Genomic DNA, 19,718 nt, shown 5'->3' on the forward strand with positions numbered 1-19,718 from the left:
TGTGCACATCTATTGTCACGGGTCCCCGTAAATTAGTTCCCGCCCCCCAATCCCAGGTCTTGAGCCTGGCTACTGATGCAGGGCCACTGTTCTCTTATTGCTAAATCTCCTCCATCGAGCCCAGTGCCTCGATTATGAACGCTATCTTCATCTGTATATATCGAGACGGTATACTTAACTTCTGTACTATCTGTATCTTACCTCGGTATGTTCTACCTACTTGCCATATCGACATCATATGATCGAAACAAGCCAATAGAATGACCGCAAACAATTAGTCCGCGTTCCTTACGTCATTGACATTTAAAATAGTTCTTATTTATATTTTAAATAGGCTTCTGTAATAAAAAGTGCTCACTTCAAAGCGATTATAAACTCCGATAAATCCCAATTCAAGAAAAAAATGCTCGCTTGAACATGAATTTTGCTTGACTTTTGGAAATTACCTAGACGGTACGCTTAACGATCGTCTGTATGTATCTACCGATCGACTACAAAGCCGGCTCCTTTAACGTCTCGATACATACACTTGTAAATATAGTAAAACTGATGGAAAAAACATAATAACCAAATTATTTTTTTAGAGTGGTAACTTTCTGACACATATAATCTGTGTCTGACGCCTAGATACTCTTTTTTGTTAATATGAGAGAACATAGCGACATTATTTCCACATCTAGGCGTTCGTTTTTAAATATACGCAACTACTATGGGGAGCAGGATATCAAAATGACGTAAACAGACTACAAAGACAACAAAATAAAATATTAAAGTTAGTATATGACCTTCCCTATCTAACTGCAACTAGATAACTTTTTAAACAAACTAAGCAATTAAATATAACTGAACTCTTTCGACTAGAATCATTAAAGTTTATCCATAAATTAGCCACTAATGTAATTGTAGACAAAGAACTAAAACTTGTAAAAAATTGTAGTCAACATGGACATAATACGAAAATATCAGACAAATACCATATACAACTTTCTAAAACAAGACAAGAACAATTAAGACTAATGAACCAGGGACTGAAATTATACAATTAACTACCAGACAAAACTAAACAAAAGACTCGGACAAACTTTTCAAAATATGTAAAAAATATTATTTTGAACAACAGAGTATGAATGAAAAATGTTTATATTATTTTTTGTAAAATTAATGTAATAATCCGTAAAGCTAGGGTTTCCTAGGACAGCGGTGCCCGTAGTGAACGGTGATGCGGTGGACATCCGTCGCAACGGTGACTAGAGTGTGGTTTCCTAGGAAAACGGTGGTATCAACACCATTTCCCTAGGAAACCACTCTCTAATCGACGTTACGACGGCTGTCCACTACATCACCGTTCACTACGGCCGTTAAAATACGGGCACCGCTGTCCTAGGAAACCCTAGCTTAAGGGTTTATAAATAAATTTTCAAATTATAAAAAGTGACAGTTATTTCGGAATTTAATTCAACTTCAAAACTTATTTATTTCTCTCTCATATTTTTAATAGGCTTTTAAGAAAAAAAGTGCCAACCTCAAAACGATTAAAATTTTTAATAAATCATAATTAAAGGAAAAATTGTTCGGCGAAACAAAATTTATGACACTTTTAATGCGTAGATAAACGTATCGAGGGGTTCTAGACCCGTCGGTATAAAATTATGTACTTACATCAAAACTTGATGGTGGGGGTATCGATACTTTACCTTTGTAGTCGGTCGGGAAACTTTTATCTTCAACTATGACGTCATACTGAAGCTATGTCAGTTAAGAGTGTAGATATGTGTACCGTGACGTACGCTTCCCCTTGATTCATATCGATGTACCTAACCAAAACTTGAAGGTGAGGATCGGTAGTATATCGTTATAATCGCTAGAGGGAATTTATCTTTAACTATACCGTCAAGGTGAAGGTATGACGTCTTCCCTCCATCATAATCGAGGCCCTGGTCCTTAAAGTTTCGGGCTATTAAGTACGGATCTAATAAGAGCGCTCTAACATTCTCAGTTTCAACAAGTGGCCCCCCGAAGATGCGGCCTTTTTTGTGATATATGGCATCACATTGACATAGAATGTGTAAAGGTGTTTCTAGAAGTTACAGAAAGATTCATTCAAGCAAGGTTTATTCAATCTGCAGTGCTCTGTAAGGAAGGGATATAATGATAACTTAATAAATAAGGTACGGATTTTTTTTTAAATACAAAACTAAAACACAGAGAAATTTGTAAAACAATTCTTTAATAACATAAATTTTGTAACAAAAATAAAACAACAGTCTCTATCTAAAACGATAGAGTTTTAGTACAAGTGTAATATTATTTTTACCCTGTAGTTAAGGTTTTAATCTTAAGAGTAATAAGGCGCCATAACTGTAGAGAAAAATCAATCGAGTCGTAGGTACTCAGATCAAGAATCGCAAGCGCAAACCGTCCGTTACACGTTTGTTGTTAAACACAACAGCAAAAATTTGCAACTCTTTTATTCTATGCAATATAGCAAAATGCTGTCTCTACAGCGATGACGCCATATAACCAAACCACAAATAATATTAACGTATCTACAAGAAATATGACGGTCTTCTGTGTTGAAAATGAACTTTCTAATTATTATTATAAAATATATTGATGTAATAAAAAATAAAAATAAAAAATATGTATGCTTACTGTTACTACTGAATTAATTTGTTGTATAAATAATTACTTGTATATTGCTGTAATAAATATGTAAAATAATAAAAAAAAAAAAAAATAATAAAATAAATAAATAAAATAAATAACTTATATTTATATATAAGTTATTAATTTAAAAAATACTTGGTACACTTCCACTTATTTATTTTGACCAATTAGCACTTTCACCCTCTAATGGGCATTTCAGACTGGTGAATATTATGCAGTGTAATTTCTAAAATTTCCAATCTATCTAACTTTTGACCTTTATGTCCTACATGTAAATTTTTTATGTTTTTTGCTTTGTCAAAAGTATGTTTTAATTCATTTAAATGAACGACATTTCAAACTATGCATCACAGTACACCGCCAACACATGTTTCAATAATTTGTCTCACTCTGTTTCATTGAAATATTGCGTATCTTTTTCAACTTATTTTTAAATGTACCTACACTTAAGATAATATTTAGTTTTATATAAATTATCCTTACACTGTATAATATCCACCAGTCTGAAGATGCTCATTAGAAGGTGAGAGCGCTAATTGGTCAAAATAAATAAGTGGATGTGTACCAAGTATTTTTTAAATTAATAACTTAAATGTAAATATAAGTTATTACATCATTATAATGGAATTCCATCAAGAATTGTCAATAAATAATTTAAATGAAATAAAATATATTGTTTCTAATGAATGTACGATGGCAGCTATATAAACTATTATATCACACCTCGAGTGCAAAACCGTAGTATGCTCAAATAGTTCACTTCAGATATACGGGGGTTTGAAGATTTCACTGTGCTTGAAACACTGACTTTTTATGCGTTAGTGTTGTCATTCAGACTAACTTCCCTTTTACACTTTCCAGTTTTTGTGACAAATGTGGATGTTTTAAATTTAAACTTCAAAAATAATAAATTTAAACTTATTTTAGTTTTACACTCGTGCGATATGTCGAAAACGTGAATTTTTCAGGGCAATCCGGAAATTTTTCTGCTAATTTCTGCTAATTCATATGAAGTTTCAAAAATTCAATAAAAAATTACTTTTAAATTTAAATAATAGTAAATTCATAAGCGATTAATCAGCTCTCCTGAAGAGTTTTTCGGTTACATACGATAACACGACAATTTACATAGCAGCCATTGGTATATAAAATGAAGGAATTCTTGCTAACATCAAAGAATAAGTTACTCATAGTAAAATAGGTAGCAGCCATGCCATTTTTTAAATTACTCATTTATGAGAAGAATAATAAATTAGAGAAAACTTTTAAAATGAAGTAAATACTAATTATCTTTAATTTATTTATTTATCTTACTATATAGTAGAACTGTTGGTTTCCAAAATAAAATATAAACATAAAATTATAGCAGTACTACAAAATTGCTTTAATCGCGGTAAGTAACCCTGTAATGAATTTAAAACATTAAAAAAAAAATTGTTACATAATACAGTAAAGCCGCGATATAACGAAACGCGATGTAGCGAAACGTGACGTATATCGAAAAAAAAATCTAATTTATTCCCTAAACCAATTTTTCATGCAAAAATATTTACGTATTTTACGTAGTATTTACGCTACCTGCGGCCGGCGTGGTGGGGGTAAGCCACCCCTACCACTCCAAGCCAGCCGGAGCGGGTGGGACGGCTGACTCACGGAGCCCGACGCGTATCGCTTTATAAGGCGTGTATTTCGCTTTTTTTTTTCTTCTTTTCTGTCAACTTTTAACACCCTTACCCTAAAAGTAAAGTCAAACCCCTATATGTAGGGCGCATCACGCCATGTCACCCCCGCGAACTGTCCGTCTGGACAAAACGCGTAATAAATCTCCGTCTCCGTCGACCTCATTTTACGAGGAATGCATCGACGATTTCCTCGACACCAGATGCCATAGGACCCTCACCACGAATGAGGCCCTACATCTCGCACGCTTGTGCCAAGTAAAGCACAAGCTTAAGAAGTCACACGTAGTGTACTTCTCATCTTCTTCCGAGGAACAATCGGAAGTATCCTCGACCGGGGCTACAAGCGAGTACCCCAATCAACTCCCCCCCGCCCACCGACTCCACCCGGTACTACGGATATTACATTACCTCTTCTCGCCGCGCTCTCCCCTGACCACGACTGGCCGCGATACATCAAATGTCCGTCTAATGGAATGGACTACGGTTCAAAGCCGTAAAAGAAACCGTTCATCCCCATCTCTGTCCCCGCAACTCTCCACAGAAAACGCCGCCATCTAAACGTATGTCTACTGCAGACTCGCCCGTGTCCGTCCGCCGCGTACTAACCCCCCCCCCACCCCCCGAACCTAACACCGCTACGCGTTCTGACTCTCCCGCGACTCCCTCAGAGATTACCTCTGCAGAGCCCGCCGAGGTTATTCCAACCTCCCGCATCCCTCCTACTATATTGAATAAAAAATCATGTGTGTATATATATGTATATGTATGTATATATGTTTATATGTATGTATGTGTATATGTATGTATGTAGTATGTATGCCATATATTTAATTGTACTTTTACATTTAATGTAAACTGTACTATTTTTTTTTATTTTCTTCTCTTTTGGGCTATAACTGTTTTTCTATTTCTTCAATATTATTTTTATTTATAGGAAACATATTCGAAAACCATATTTGCCGCAACAAATCGGTTTCTTAGAACAGGCATTTGCCAATATAGGAACTGATTGCAACATTAGGCATACTAATATTTCTTGCTTGCCGACCCTTCATATACTGAGCCTACTCCTAGTACAAGCAGAATTTTCCAGAGTGTTTTTTGTGCCATTTTTGTAACAATGTATGTATAAACTAATAAATAAATTATTTAAATTATATAAAAATAAAAAAAAAAAGCAAAATGGAGTAAAATCTCCAAAAAAATAGATAGCGAAAAATCGCGGTGAAACAATATGGGTATTCGTAAATACTCCACGAGATCATCTTAAAATAACCAAGATGCTTAGCGATGACCAGGAAAACCACCATTCCTTCCACCTCCCAGGAGACAAACCCCTGAAGGTTGTTCTTAGAGGTATCCCTGAGTCAATCGAGGCTCAGGAGATAGCCGACGCACTATCTACAAAATATGAAGTCATTTCTGTCCACAGAATGAAAACGGGCGGCAACCGTAAGCCAATCCCACTCATTCTGCTAAATTTAAAACATAATGAAAATTTTTTAAAAATATTTACGGAACTGAAAACGGTATTACACCTGAAAGTCGACGTTGAAAGACTGAAATCTAAACCCCGCATGGGTCGATGTTTTAAATGCCAAATGTACGGGCATTCAGCATCGTGCTGTAACGCACAGCCGAGATGCGTTAAATGTGGTGAAAACCACCCCACAAGTGCCTGCACCAAGCCCAGAGATATCCCGGCTAAATGTGCACTCTGCAGCGGCCCGCACACCGCGAACTATAAAGGTTGCCCCGCAAAACCTTCCTCCCGCCTCCCCCCCGCCGCGAAGCCCAGCGCCGCGAATACCCGCGCCGTAATCACCAAACCCCCGCTCGATCACCCACACAGGCCTCTTCTCCCCCAGCCCAATATTCCCGCAGGTCCGCCTTCTCCCCTCCCCCTTAAACACCCAACCACCCACCCATAACTCCTTCCCCGTACCCACCCACTCTCCTCCTCTACCTGTATGGCCAGCACCCGCTTTCGCGAGGAACCCGATACCCCCCGTATCACAACAATACAGACTGGATGACTTGTGTTTCGTCTCTGCATTTGGTGAGTGCTTCTTCTCGCACCTTTGCATGATATTTACAGCATTTTGTATTATTGTTTTGTGTTTTCATTGATTTCTTCCATTAAATTCACTCGTTTCTTCTAAAGTAGTAGTTATTGTGCGTTTTTTCACATCAGTAAATTTAACTTCAGTTCTGTTTTGTTTGGCGTCCATTTGTGCGTTCAATCAAATATTGACAGGTCATGGAGCTACACTTTCCTATCTCCATAGATTTAAATTAAAGGACAATCCAGCATGCCCTTGCGACACACAGACGGAGCAGAACGTCGAACATCTGTTGTTTCACTGCCCCATGATTGCCAAAGAAAGGTTTTCATTTCAAAATGAATGCAATAGACTTGATATTCAATTTAAAAACATTTCAAAAGTATTACAAAATTGCACACTCTCCAGGATGTTTGTGTGCTTTGCTAAAATAATTATAGATAGAATAAGACCTATGAACAAGTAAAGAGGCTGGTACTCAATACTTGTCATATCAAACTGTGATACATATAACCTAAGGCTGAATAATATATGTCAACTTATCAAACTTTTTTCTTCACAGATAATTCCTTTCCGGTTAAGGTTTCTCATGGTTCCCTTAGCACTGGGACAAATGTCGGAAAGTGAAAATAGCCCATGAAAACAGAGATATTAGGTACACAAGCACATAAAATCAAACACATAACTAACATCAATAACAGAACACAAAACACTTAAACGTAAAATCATACACAAAAGCACTAAAACAGCTCATATAAATCACCTTGATAAATAATAAGCAAGGGAATAAATAGCAACACAAGGACTGGCGAATCACTATCAACCGTAGCAAGAGTGCTACCACACTTTTCACTCGCAGAAGAGTAGCAACTCTCCCGCCAAACATTGTTATGTTTGGCGAGAACATCCCATGGACAGATTCGATAAAATATCTAGGCGTAACCCTAGACTCTAAACTCAAGTGGAACAAGCATATCGATGCTGCAATAAATTCAGTCTCCGGGGTACTATCAGCTCTATACCCGATGATGGGCAGGAACAGTAAACTCTCAATAGATAACAAACTACTTCTATCTAAAACAGTAATTAGACCCATCTTCACTTACGCGGCCCCCATATGGGGTCATGCTTTCAAATCACACCTAAGAAAGCTTCAAACTTTTCAAAACAAAGCCCTACGCATTGCGCTAAAGGCCCCAATATGGACACGCATTACACAACTACACACAGAGTCTGGCGTGCCCCCCGTAAATCAATTCATAGTCGCGTTGTCAGAACGCTTTTACAGCGGGCTAGCCGCACACCCTAACCCAACAATAAACTCACTTTCCGACTACGAAGTCGAATCTTACCACCGGCATAAGACCCGCGAGGTCCTCCGTTTACAATAAAATCCTGCAGCACTCTGCACTTTATATTTTAAAACCCACCCCTCCGGTAGTTTTACTACCTAATAAATTCAATCCAAGTTAACTCAGTCAGATGAAGGAGCAGGGGGTCTTACTAGACCCGGTACTCCACAAGCCATTAGATATTAGATTAGAGACAATAAATCAGACGACTCGTGCTTCAACTCCGAGACTGGATGGACGTCTCGTACACCCGCTGCCCGGAACACCCGATAAACTTGAACGACTTCAGAATACATGCATAAGGTACATTTTTGGTCTTAGGAAATATGATCACATTTCTGATTATCGTAGGCAACTGAAATGGCTCAAAATTAGACAGCGGAGAGACTATCACTCCCTCTCACTTCTGTTCAATGTACTTCATAGTCCTAACGCTCCTATATACCTGTGTGAAAAATTTCAACGCTTATCAGTTCATGGTTTACCTCTTCGTTCTCATTCTCAAGGCACTCTCTTAATACCCATACACAATTCCTCTTTCTTCTCTAACTCATATAGTGTCCATGCGGCTCGACTGTGGAATCATCTCCCATCCACCATCAAAGATGTTACTACATTATCTCTGTTTAAATCACGTCTGAAGAAACATCTCCTTTCTCTTCCTTAATCTCTCCTCCTTTCCTCTTTCCTCTTTTTTCCTTTTTCCCATTGAGTAATAGTTTCGATTTAAGGTAATTTATAAACAAATACGTTTATTTCTATTTTTATATATCTTTAAATTTTTAATTTTTTTTTTTCTATTGAATATGTTCTGTAACTTGAATAATAAAAATAAAAGTTTTATTTTATTGGTTGGTTGGAAGAAATTGCCATTTGGCAATAAGCCCGCCAATGTACAAATAACATTATGTACAAAAAGTTAAATAAATAAATAAGTAAAAAAAAACACCGTTCTGGGCTGAAGCCGCAAATTTCAACTCATCCGCCAATGAAAGTGAGACGAATTGGACCATCCATACAAGAAAAAGAAATAGGCAATCCCCGCGCCATCAGCGCTTCACCCCTCCTCAACAAGCCTCCTCGCCAACGAAGCGGACTTTCCACGAATCAGACAGCGCCGACGAATCGACGTCGGCCCTCTGCGCCGCGACGCCACCACGCGTCGCGACGTCTTCACGCGTGGAGATACCTAATCGCGCCGCGACGCTCCAAAACCCGGCGTAAACTACCAGCGCCGCCACCATACCTGTTACCCAAGAATCCGATACCGACGTCGAGAACTCAATCAAGACTAAAAAAAATCCCACCAATTGTCCTTCACTCAAAAACTGAATGGTCTTCGCTGGTAAAACAGCTCGAAAATCTAGGATTTCCAAACGAAAAATAAAGGTGAAACGATTTGAATTCACGTGAAAACTCCAGCGGATCACAACCGAGTGACCAGACTGATGCTGGATCGAAAAATCGATCATCATTCATTCCGACTCCCAGGGGAGAAACCTCTGTAAATCGTTATAAGAGGCATCCCGGAATCTGTGGAAGCACAGGAGGCCGCAGACGACCTTAACAAAAAATATGAGGTACGGTCCGTACACCGTATGCGGACAGGACCTCAAAGAAAAGCAATCTTGCTAATGCTTGTCAACCTGAAACCTGTCCATTGTTTGGTCTCCTCAGTATAAATTACACATTAGGAACATAGAGAGAATTCAAAAAAAGTATTTGAGATTTGTAAATTTTAAATTAAATATTCCCTTAGATAACATAAATTACACGTATCTATTAGACAATTTAAATTTTATTTTATTAGAAGATCGTAGAAAAATAAATGACCTGTTTTATTTAAAATTTTTAATTCGGAGCTCAATTGTTGTGAACTCCTGAATCTCATAATACCGAATCGAGTCACTAGAAGTACGGAGTTGTTTGCAACCACGAGTACATATGTAGGTACTAACTATGCACGACACTCTCCTATTCCGCGTTTACATTCCTTAGCCAACAAATTTACTTGTGATATAGACATTTTTAATACAATTATCCATTTTAAAGCGTTCTTAAATGCACTGTTTAAAACTAATTATTAATGCCGTAATAAAACTTTCTTTTTCATACAATTTTTTCTCTGTTTTTGATGTGTATTATTATTTATTATTATCTTTTTCTGAAATTAATGTATCAAATATGTTTGTGTACCAGATATTATGATATTATCTAATACATATATATATATATGATATACTTACTGTAAACTAATTTTTATTATTTGTTTTTAACAATAATTTGTTAAATTTATGTATTTTTTTTGTTTAAATTCTTGACAATTTGCTTTTTTATTCAATTACTTTTCTTATATACATATTTTTTTTCTTTTTTTACTATGTAAAATTTCTCTTTTTATTTTGCATGGCAGTATGCTTTTTATTGTTTCTACATGTGTACAAAAAAGCGTTGTTCATCTTTTAAATTATTACTTCCTATGTTTGTACTTACCTGTATATTTTTTGTTAAATAAATAAAATAAAAATAAATAATGAGGCAAGTAAACTAATTTTCACAGAATTAACAACAGTCTCACATCTCCGTGGAGCAGTCGAATATCTGCGCAGCCGGCCCGGAATTGGGCAATGTTTTAAATGTCAAACTCGCCCAACCGAGGTGCGTCAAGTGTGTAACTGACCATGAATCTGCTACCTGCACTAAAAGCAAAGACACTCCCGCTAAGTGTGCCCTCTGTGGAGGCCCTCACACGGCCAACTACAAGGGATGCCCGATGAGGCCCATCCCAAGCCCCATAAAAAGAGACTACCAGCGAAGGCCCCCCAACTACCTTCCTTCCCAACCCTCCCTCCCCCCCTTCCACAACAACCTACCTATCTATCTATTCATTTGTGTATTTTTCATCCGCTATCTATTTATTTTACTACGTTCTTCTTCCTCTCCGATGCGGGATCTGGAAAGTGGGGCCGAGGTCTCAATTCGGAACTAACACTGTATTCCTCCACTGTCATACTGGGAAATTAGAAAAAGGTGATTGTGCTGACCATGTGTATTTGTTTGATCGAAACTGACAATACTGCAGTGAGGGGTACAATGAAAGTTTTAAAAGTTTATTTGTTTTGTTATTTTCGCGGTTTGATTGTAAAGAAATATTAAATTTTCGCTTAATTAGTTTAAAAAAAATTGATTTTGATATAACTGAAGAAAGACTCAAGTCTTTATGAACAGTTTCGGGAAAGAGGTGGATGCTTTCATTGTATCTATTTATTTATGCAACCGTATTTATTTATTTCTGTATGTTGTGTCCCTTTTCACTCGTAATGACAACTACATAATCATGTCGGTACCTCGCTCCTGTTCGGTGTAATTCCCATGTTCTTCTTCTAATATAAATTTAAACTGTTAAATTAATATATTATAATTTGTTTTTAAAAAGATCTCCGAGATATGTCCATTTTTGTTTTAATTATGTTCAACTAAATGTATTTTTATTTTTATCTGATAATCTTTAATTGTATCAATCCCAGAATGAGTTTGCTAACTCATGGGAATACAATTGTGTTTTTGTACATTTTTGTATTTTGAAATAAAAAAAAAAATAAAAAACTCAAATTACCTTCTTGTTATTTGAGCCACTCTGTCACCCTAGAGTTTAAGTACTGTCCTGACGTGGAGCCGGTGACGCGCGCACCCGCGCCATCAAACCTGGGATTAGAGTACGGCCCTAATACCCTGACTGACCTGAGGCGAATGAGCACCCTGAGGGAGCATAGGGTACCTATGACTGACGTCCCGGGGTAAGCGACCCGTTCAATGTGTAAAATTAAGCATTTAGGTAGTATAGTATGAGGGGTATCATAACTAATATTAGGTAGGCAGGAAGAACGGGAGGATGCCTTTGACGAACTTCGATGAGGCTCGCAACCCGTCAAGTCGCTACTCCCGTGGGGGCGCACAGAGGAGCAAAACGCAAGAATGCAGAGTTTCGACATGGAATATAAGGGGACGCATGTGTGAAAAAATGAACGAATTGTGTGATGTGATGAAGAATAAATGTTTAGATATATTATGTATGACAGAAAGTTGGAAAAAGGGAAGCGGTTCGATGGAACACGGTGACGCCCTGGTTCTCTGGTCTGGGATCCCAGATACAGACAGAGCCTGCCAGGGTGTTGCCGCGTTTCTGTCGCCCAGAATGATAGAATATATTATAAGAGACATTTCTCTGTGGTAGGTCCAAGAATTTTTAATTTACTAGATCAGGTGACAAAGGAATCTGAGTCATTTTCGAAATTCAAATCTGGTTTGAGTAACTGGTTTGCTCGAACGGGAATGGATTTCTGCGATCAAATGTGGACTAACTGGTAAATGATTAATATGTATTGTTATGTTTATATTTCACACTTCAGATTTCATAAGAATTATTATTCAAATCTTCCCGCGAATGACCAACAGCGCCACTTACGACAATTTCTATAACTAAAAATCAGTCATACCAAAACAAAATAACCTAATTTCCAGAACAGTAAACTTAACAAATACCTCTTCAAGGACTCAGGATCCTGAAGCCATTTTGGGAGACAGTTCCGGGACAGCCTTGATAGAAGAAAGACGTACTCTCCTACTGCCCGTGAACTCCGCGGCCTCCGAAACCATACTAGCGGAACCGCGTTAAACGATAACATCGCGCCATCTCTATTCTTCAACGTGCGTTATAGTGTTACGCGGGGGGAAATATATGGAATCCTAGGTAATGTGAGAGATAATACTTTCTACCCTAAGACGGAGATTCCGTAATTACCTTTTGCCCGGCCAGTCAGTGGAGTGAATCTAGTGACCGCAGTAAAAGGCGCAAAACAAAGGAGTTACGGGACCAGGTACCTGATACAGTATCAACTTGTGCTGCCCAAATGAGTCTACGGGCTGCGGGTAAAAGTGATGTATCTTCAGTTATTAATGAAATTACTAAATCTCCTAGGATGGCCTATAAAATCCGTAAAACAATTTTGAACTCGAATAAATAAAAAAACAATCAGCCTTTAACAACAATGATGCGCTATCCATGTTAGTGGAAACTGATTTGTCCCAAAGGCAGTATAATATCATACGAAATGCTAGCCCAAAACTTTATCCGTGCTATTCGTTGATTCAAAAAGCAAAAACAGAATGCAACCCTAACCCAGATTCATTTCGTGTTACTGAAACGTGTGCCGAAACAAAACTGCAACACTTATTGGATCATACTACATCGCGTCTTTGTAAATATCTTGATGCAGTTTTTCTTAATATTTCTGAAGAGGAGAAAGACAATTTAGAATTAATATCTAAATGGGGTTGCGATGGCTCTCAACAAGCCCAATTTAAGCAGCGATTTCAAAGTAATACTGATAGCGATGCTAACATATTTCAAAGCTCATTTGTGCCTTTAAGATTGATCGTAAATAATGAAAGTCACAAAAAGGTTATTTGGCAGAATCCTGTCCCATCAAGTCCGGGTTTCTGTAGACCGATCCCTATCAGGTTTGTTTGACCAAAGACATTAGCAAGGAAGAAATCAAGTTGAAGGTTTGGTGAGGACCCAGGTACCGGTATCCAATGGTGTTTTAAAAGTAAAACATACATTTTTACTAGTATGGTGTGCAACGCAGCAACGGATACTCTATCTACAATGCGCTGTTATATATGCAAAGCAACATCTAAAGAATTTAATAAATTAGAAATTAATCGAGAAGAAAATCTGGAAACTTTCAAAAGTCTATCTTCGCGCAGGAATTAGATTTTTTGATCAATTCAAATTGCCGATTAAAAAGTGGCAATCAAGATCTATGGATGATAAGAAATTAGTCGAAGATAAAAAGAAGCGAATACAGCAGAAGATTAAAGAAGAAATGCCTTTGTCAGTGGACATACCTAAAGCTGGGTTGGGGAACACAAATGACGGCAATATTTCGCATAGATAATTCTTTGTACCAGAGACAGCATCGAGAATAACTGGGGTAGACTTAGAGCTAATAAATAGATTAAAAGTACCAAATAGATGTAAAGAAATTTGAGATCTTTTCCAAAAAAAAGGCAGAAGTCTATGCGAGGTTGTACTGGTGGCATCCAATGTCGCCCATTGTTCATAAAATATTAGTTCACAGACCCTCGATAATCAAATATGCCATATCACCGATCGGTCAACTTTCGGAAGAAGCTGCTGAAGCCGGGAATAAGCACTTCCGGCAGTATAAACAACATTATGCCAGAAAGTTCTCTAGAACATTGTGTTAAGACCTACATCAGGTACAGATATTAGCGAAAGTGATTCAGGTCTAGAACAACCACAAGAGCAAAATGAAGAAGAAACGTTTTCTATAAACAGCTCCAGGAGGAAGGCAGCGAAAAGAAATCTTGAGAAAACCGAAAACGAAATATTGAAACAACTGGCAGACAATTTAAAAAACAAATGCGCAAGATCAGAAAATGAGGATGCTGACAGAGATTTTTTGATTTTTACATTTTTTACATTTACATTTTTTTTTTGCACCACAACAGGCCAGGAGTCCTAATTACAGTGGTGAATTACATCACAGAGCACCCAGGCTTGAGAAAAATCAAATTTTTAAATTTTGTGTTCCCACCGAAAATCGAACCCGGAACCTTCCGTGCGTGAGTCAAGCGTCTTGACCACTACACCACGGAGGCCGCCGATGTCCGTCTTGCCGGATAAAACAAAAATCCGTGATGATTTCAAAATTGATTTTAAGAGTGAAATGTTACAATCAATAAAAAAATACAAAATGTATCAACCGATTACGAATATACAACAAACCAGGCTACTACATCAACTTCTTCTCCATCGGCAATGTCAAATTATTTAAACCACTCTACTGATAATAGTATAATAGAAGATATGTTTCGCGCTGAATAAATAATAATTAACTATTTTTCTAGAGCGGCAAAGCGTCTGTCCTGGTGTTACAAATATCCACAGGCGACGGTGACCGTTTGCCACCAATGGTATAAAGAAAACATTGGTACGAAACGTATCTTCTATTTCTTATGATTCTACTGAAAGTTCTTTATATTTCTTCCTCTATTTGTTATTTATATTTTAATTCCTACCAATAAAGAATCGTAATAAAAATTGTAAAAGTAACTTTTAAAGAGAGAATAATTATGTGTACTTATTAATGTGTTTTACTTACCTCAATGCGATTGCTAGACTTTCTGATGCTTTGCCGCATATTGGTATGTTGCCGTATTAATCTATCTTGTAACACCGACAGCAGTTCTTGAAATGGAGTCAAACTCATTCGAAAATGTTTAAAAAACTTTTTTGGATATCTTGATGGATAATCGAAATGCAAGTAATGTTCTACTGTAGGACCAGTTAAAATTGGATGCGTGTATTGGCGATAGCGGCGTCGTCTGCGTATTATCAATAGCGCGAGCAAACCTTCCGTGTCGGACTCCATCGTTAGACTCCGGAGCAGAGAGCAAACTATACGGGTTAAAAATGTGGTCGCTTCCCAACACCGGTGGCTGTCGCGCGCCACCACCGCTGCTGCAAAAGTGGCGGTGGCGCTGTTTTGCTGTGATTCCTTAGCTAAATTGTGAAAATATTAGCTTTTTTGATCTCATTATTTTTAGTGCCCGATATAAGAAGTTTTGAAAGGTAAAGTTTTGTCGTTTTCTTTAAATTTATGGATATCAAAATGTATCGTTATATGTAATATGACACATTTAATTATATTTGATCACAATTGTGTTTAATACTATTGCCAAAATATCTATTTTATATTTTAGAAAAATGTCGATTTATTTTTTAGCATTACTTCCTCAAAATGACAAATAAAGAGAATGAGAGAGTCAAACGTTCAAAGAGTCAAACGAAGAAAAAAAATACTAAAACAACTTTAAAAATTTATAGGAATCAAATTTAATAGCTGCTATAAAAATGATTAAGGAACAGAAAATGACGATTTACAAAACATCTAAAGAGACAAGTATTACGATACTTGGCTTCAATGGCCAATCTCGTCATGATAAAGGATTACTTTACCAAGTTAAATAATTTATTGTCAAAATTAGGGATTAAAAATAAGGCTCATTTAATTTGGAACGTTGATGAGACAGGTTTGAAAAACGTCGTCAAACCAAACAAAATTGTGTGTCAGATTGGAAAGCGCTATGTTTATAAAAGAACATGCGCTGAACGTGGAGAAATTCATACATTGGTGGGTTGTGCATGTGTAGATGGTTCTTTGCTTCCACCTTTAATCATTTTTAAGGGTGCGAGGTGGAATGATGCCATGAAAAAATATTTGTTGACAAATTCCGACACTAGACTCTCAGTAAAGGGGTGGATAAATTCTGCATTATTTGAAGAATGGATCAGATTTTTCGTATCCAATATCTCTCCGGAAAGACCAGTTGTATTAATGATGGACTCCCACAGTTCCCATATTGGACCCAACATAATAAATTTGGCAAAAGAAAACCAAATTCACCCTCACGAATAACCCAACAGCTATAATTTTTATGAACTCTTTAATCCGGCATTTATGAAGAGATTTTCTACGTCAAACATAATGAATGCATTAAAAAAATCCGGTACATGATAACGCTGTGTCTGAAGCCTTGGCTCCTTCGTAACTAACAGATAGAACAAATAGTTTTCTAAAAATGTTTTTTACCATTCTTTGATAGAAATATTTTGTTTAGTTCTAGTCGAAATGGGCACCAGAAGCCCAGCGGTGTGTTCCATAACGGAAGGTAGGTAATGTAAAACCATAGATAAATTCGTGTTTGACGTATGATGGTTTCAAAAGGACCATAAGGAGTTCGGCAGCGTCAACGCCAGTCTGCCCAGGTGAATATGATTTTAATTGTCATTAATAGTTCTAGTCGAAATGGGCACCAGAAGCCCAGCGGTGTGTTCCATAATGGAAGGTAGGTAATGTAAAACCATCGATAAATTCGTGTTTGACGTATGATGGTTTTAAAAGGACCATAAGGAGTTCGGCAGCGTCAACGCCAGTCTGCCCAGGTGAATATGATTTTAATTGTTATTAATAGTTCTAGTGGAAATGGGCACCAGAAGCCCAGCGGTGTTCCATAACGGAAGGTAGGTAATGTAAAACCATAGATAAATTCGTGTTTGACGTATGATGGTTTCAAAAGGACCATAAGGAGTTCGGCAGCGTCAACGCCAGTCTGCCCAGGTGAATATGATTTTAATTGTCATTAATAGTTCTAGTGGAAATGGGCACCAGAAGCCCAGCGGTGTTCCATAACGGAAGGTAGGTAATGTAAAACCATCGATAAACTCGTGTTGGACATATGATGGTTTCAAATGGACCATTAGGAGTTCGGCAGCGTCAACGCCAGTCTGCCCAGGTGAATATGATTTTAATTGTCATTAATAGTTCTAGTCGAAATGGGCACCAGAAGCCCAGCGGTGTGTTCCATAATGGAAGGTAGGTAATGTAAAACCATCGATAAATTCGTGTTTGACGTATGATGGTTTTAAAAGGACCATAAGGAGTTCGGCAGCGTCAACGCCAGTCTGCCCAGGTGAATATGATTTTAATTGTCATTAATAGTTCTAGTGGAAATGGGCACCAGAAGCCCAGCGGTGTTCCATAACGGAAGGTAGGTAATGTAAAACCATCGATAAACTCGTGTTGGACATATGATGGTTTCAAATGGACCATTAGGAGTTCGGCAGCGTCAACGCCAGTCTGCCCAGGTGAATATGATTTTAATTGTCATTAATAGTTCTAGTCGAAATGGGCACCAGAAGCCCAGCGGTGTGTTCCATAATGGAAGGTAGGTAATGTAAAACCATCGATAAATTTGTGTTTGACGTATGATGGTTTTAAAAGGACCATAAGGAGTTCGGCAGCGTCAACGCCAGTCTGCCCAGGTGAATATGATTTTAATTGTCATTAATAGTTCTAGTGGAAATGGGCACCAGAAGCCCAGCGGTGTTCCATAACGGAAGGTAGGTAATGTAAAACCATCGATAAACTCGTGTTGGACATATGATGGTTTCAAATGGACCATTAGGAGTTCGGCAGCGTCAACGCCAGTCTGCCCAGGTGAATATGATTTTAATTGTCATTAATAGTTCTAGTCGAAATGGGCACCAGAAGCCCAGCGGTGTGTTCCATAATGGAAGGTAGGTAATGTAAAACCATCGATAAATTCGTGTTTGACGTATGATGGTTTTAAAAGGACCATAAGGAGTTCGGCAGCGTCAACGCCAGTCTGCCCAGGTGAATATGATTTTAATTGTTATTAATAGTTCTAGTCGAAATGGGCACCAGAAGCCCAGCGGTGTGTTCCATAATGGAAGGTAGGTAATGTAAAACCATCGATAAATTCGTGTTTGACGTATGATGGTTTTAAAAGGACCATAAGGAGTTCGGCAGCGTCAACGCCAGTCTGCCCAGGTGAATATGATTTTAATTGTTATTAATAGTTCTAGTGGAAATGGGCACCAGAAGCCCAGCGGTGTTCCATAACGGAAGGTAGGTAATGTAAAACCATCGATAAACTCGTGTTTGACAGCGTCAACGCCAGTCTGCCCAGGTGAATATGATTTTAATTGTTATTAATAGTTCTAGTGGAAATGGGCACCAGAAGCCCAGCGGTGTTCCATAACGGAAGGTAGGTAATGTAAAACCATCGATAAACTCGTGTTGGACATATGATGGTTTCAAATGGACCATTAGGAGTTCGGCAGCGTCAACGCCAGTCTGCCCAGGTGAATATGATTTTAATTGTCATTAATAGTTCTAGTCGAAATGGGCACCAGAAGCCCAGCGGTGTGTTCCATAATGGAAGGTAGGTAATGTAAAACCATCGATAAATTCGTGTTTGACGTATGATGGTTTTAAAAGGACCATAAGGAGTTCGGCAGCGTCAACGCCAGTCTGCCCAGGTGAATATGATTTTAATTGTTATTAATAGTTCTAGTGGAAATGGGCACCAGAAGCCCAGCGGTGTTCCATAACGGAAGGTAGGTAATGTAAAACCATCGATAAACTCGTGTTGGACAGCGTCAACGCCAGTCTGCCCAGGTGCATATGATTTTAATCGTTATTCATCAATATTTTTATTTATCTAAATTAAAAAAAAATGTTATTACCAATCAGCTCCTTGGCTTACCAATGACATTTAAAAATGAATGGCAAAACGTGACAAAACTAAATCCAAACTCAAATCAATCAAAAGTTCCGAACACTCAAAAATCGTTGCAACCAACTATGTCAGAATGCTAAAAGAAGACACATTAAAGCATCACTTGATAATCTATCTTCCGCACGTTCTTGGAACATTTTTTTTTGTTACTTATTTTGAACAGTTACTGGCGCCGGAGGATACCGTGGATACTGTGCTTGGCCCGACATGGCACAGGTTGAGGATTACTGTTACAGGATCGGGTCACGCTGTTTCAACGACTTAGCTGCAGGCAGCGGTTGGTTGGGCGCAGTGAACAGAGCGAAGGTCATCATCCACACAGTACCGCCAACCGGTTGGGGACTTAGGGCTTCCGTTAAGGATTGGGACGCCAGGCAGTATCGCACGTTAACGCTGTCAGCCTGAACTCGCCCATAATCACGGCGGAGCAGGTTTGATATGCAAGATGGACCCATCGTCTCATAAGATATATAAGACCCTGGCTGGACCGGAAACACGGGAAAATAACATTTAGGATAATCCAGTGCATGACGGGACACGGTGTGTTCGGAGCGTACCTAAAAAAGATAAACAATATACAAACAGAGGCCTGCGTGTACTGTGGCACAGAAAAAGACGATGCAGAACACACAGTGTTCCAATGCAATGAGTGGAATGAGCCCAGATCAAGAATAGAGCATAACTTAGGAACAAGCGGGACTCTGTCTCCAGATAATATAGTAGACTGCATGCTCAAAAATCACAGTGAGTGGGTCATTATT

Source organism: Micrasema longulum, unplaced genomic scaffold (genome assembly GCF_059751315.1).
Source record: "Micrasema longulum isolate JH-2025_06_02 unplaced genomic scaffold, ASM5975131v1 h1tg000469l, whole genome shotgun sequence".
Classification (NCBI taxonomy): Eukaryota; Metazoa; Arthropoda; class Insecta; order Trichoptera; family Brachycentridae; genus Micrasema; species Micrasema longulum.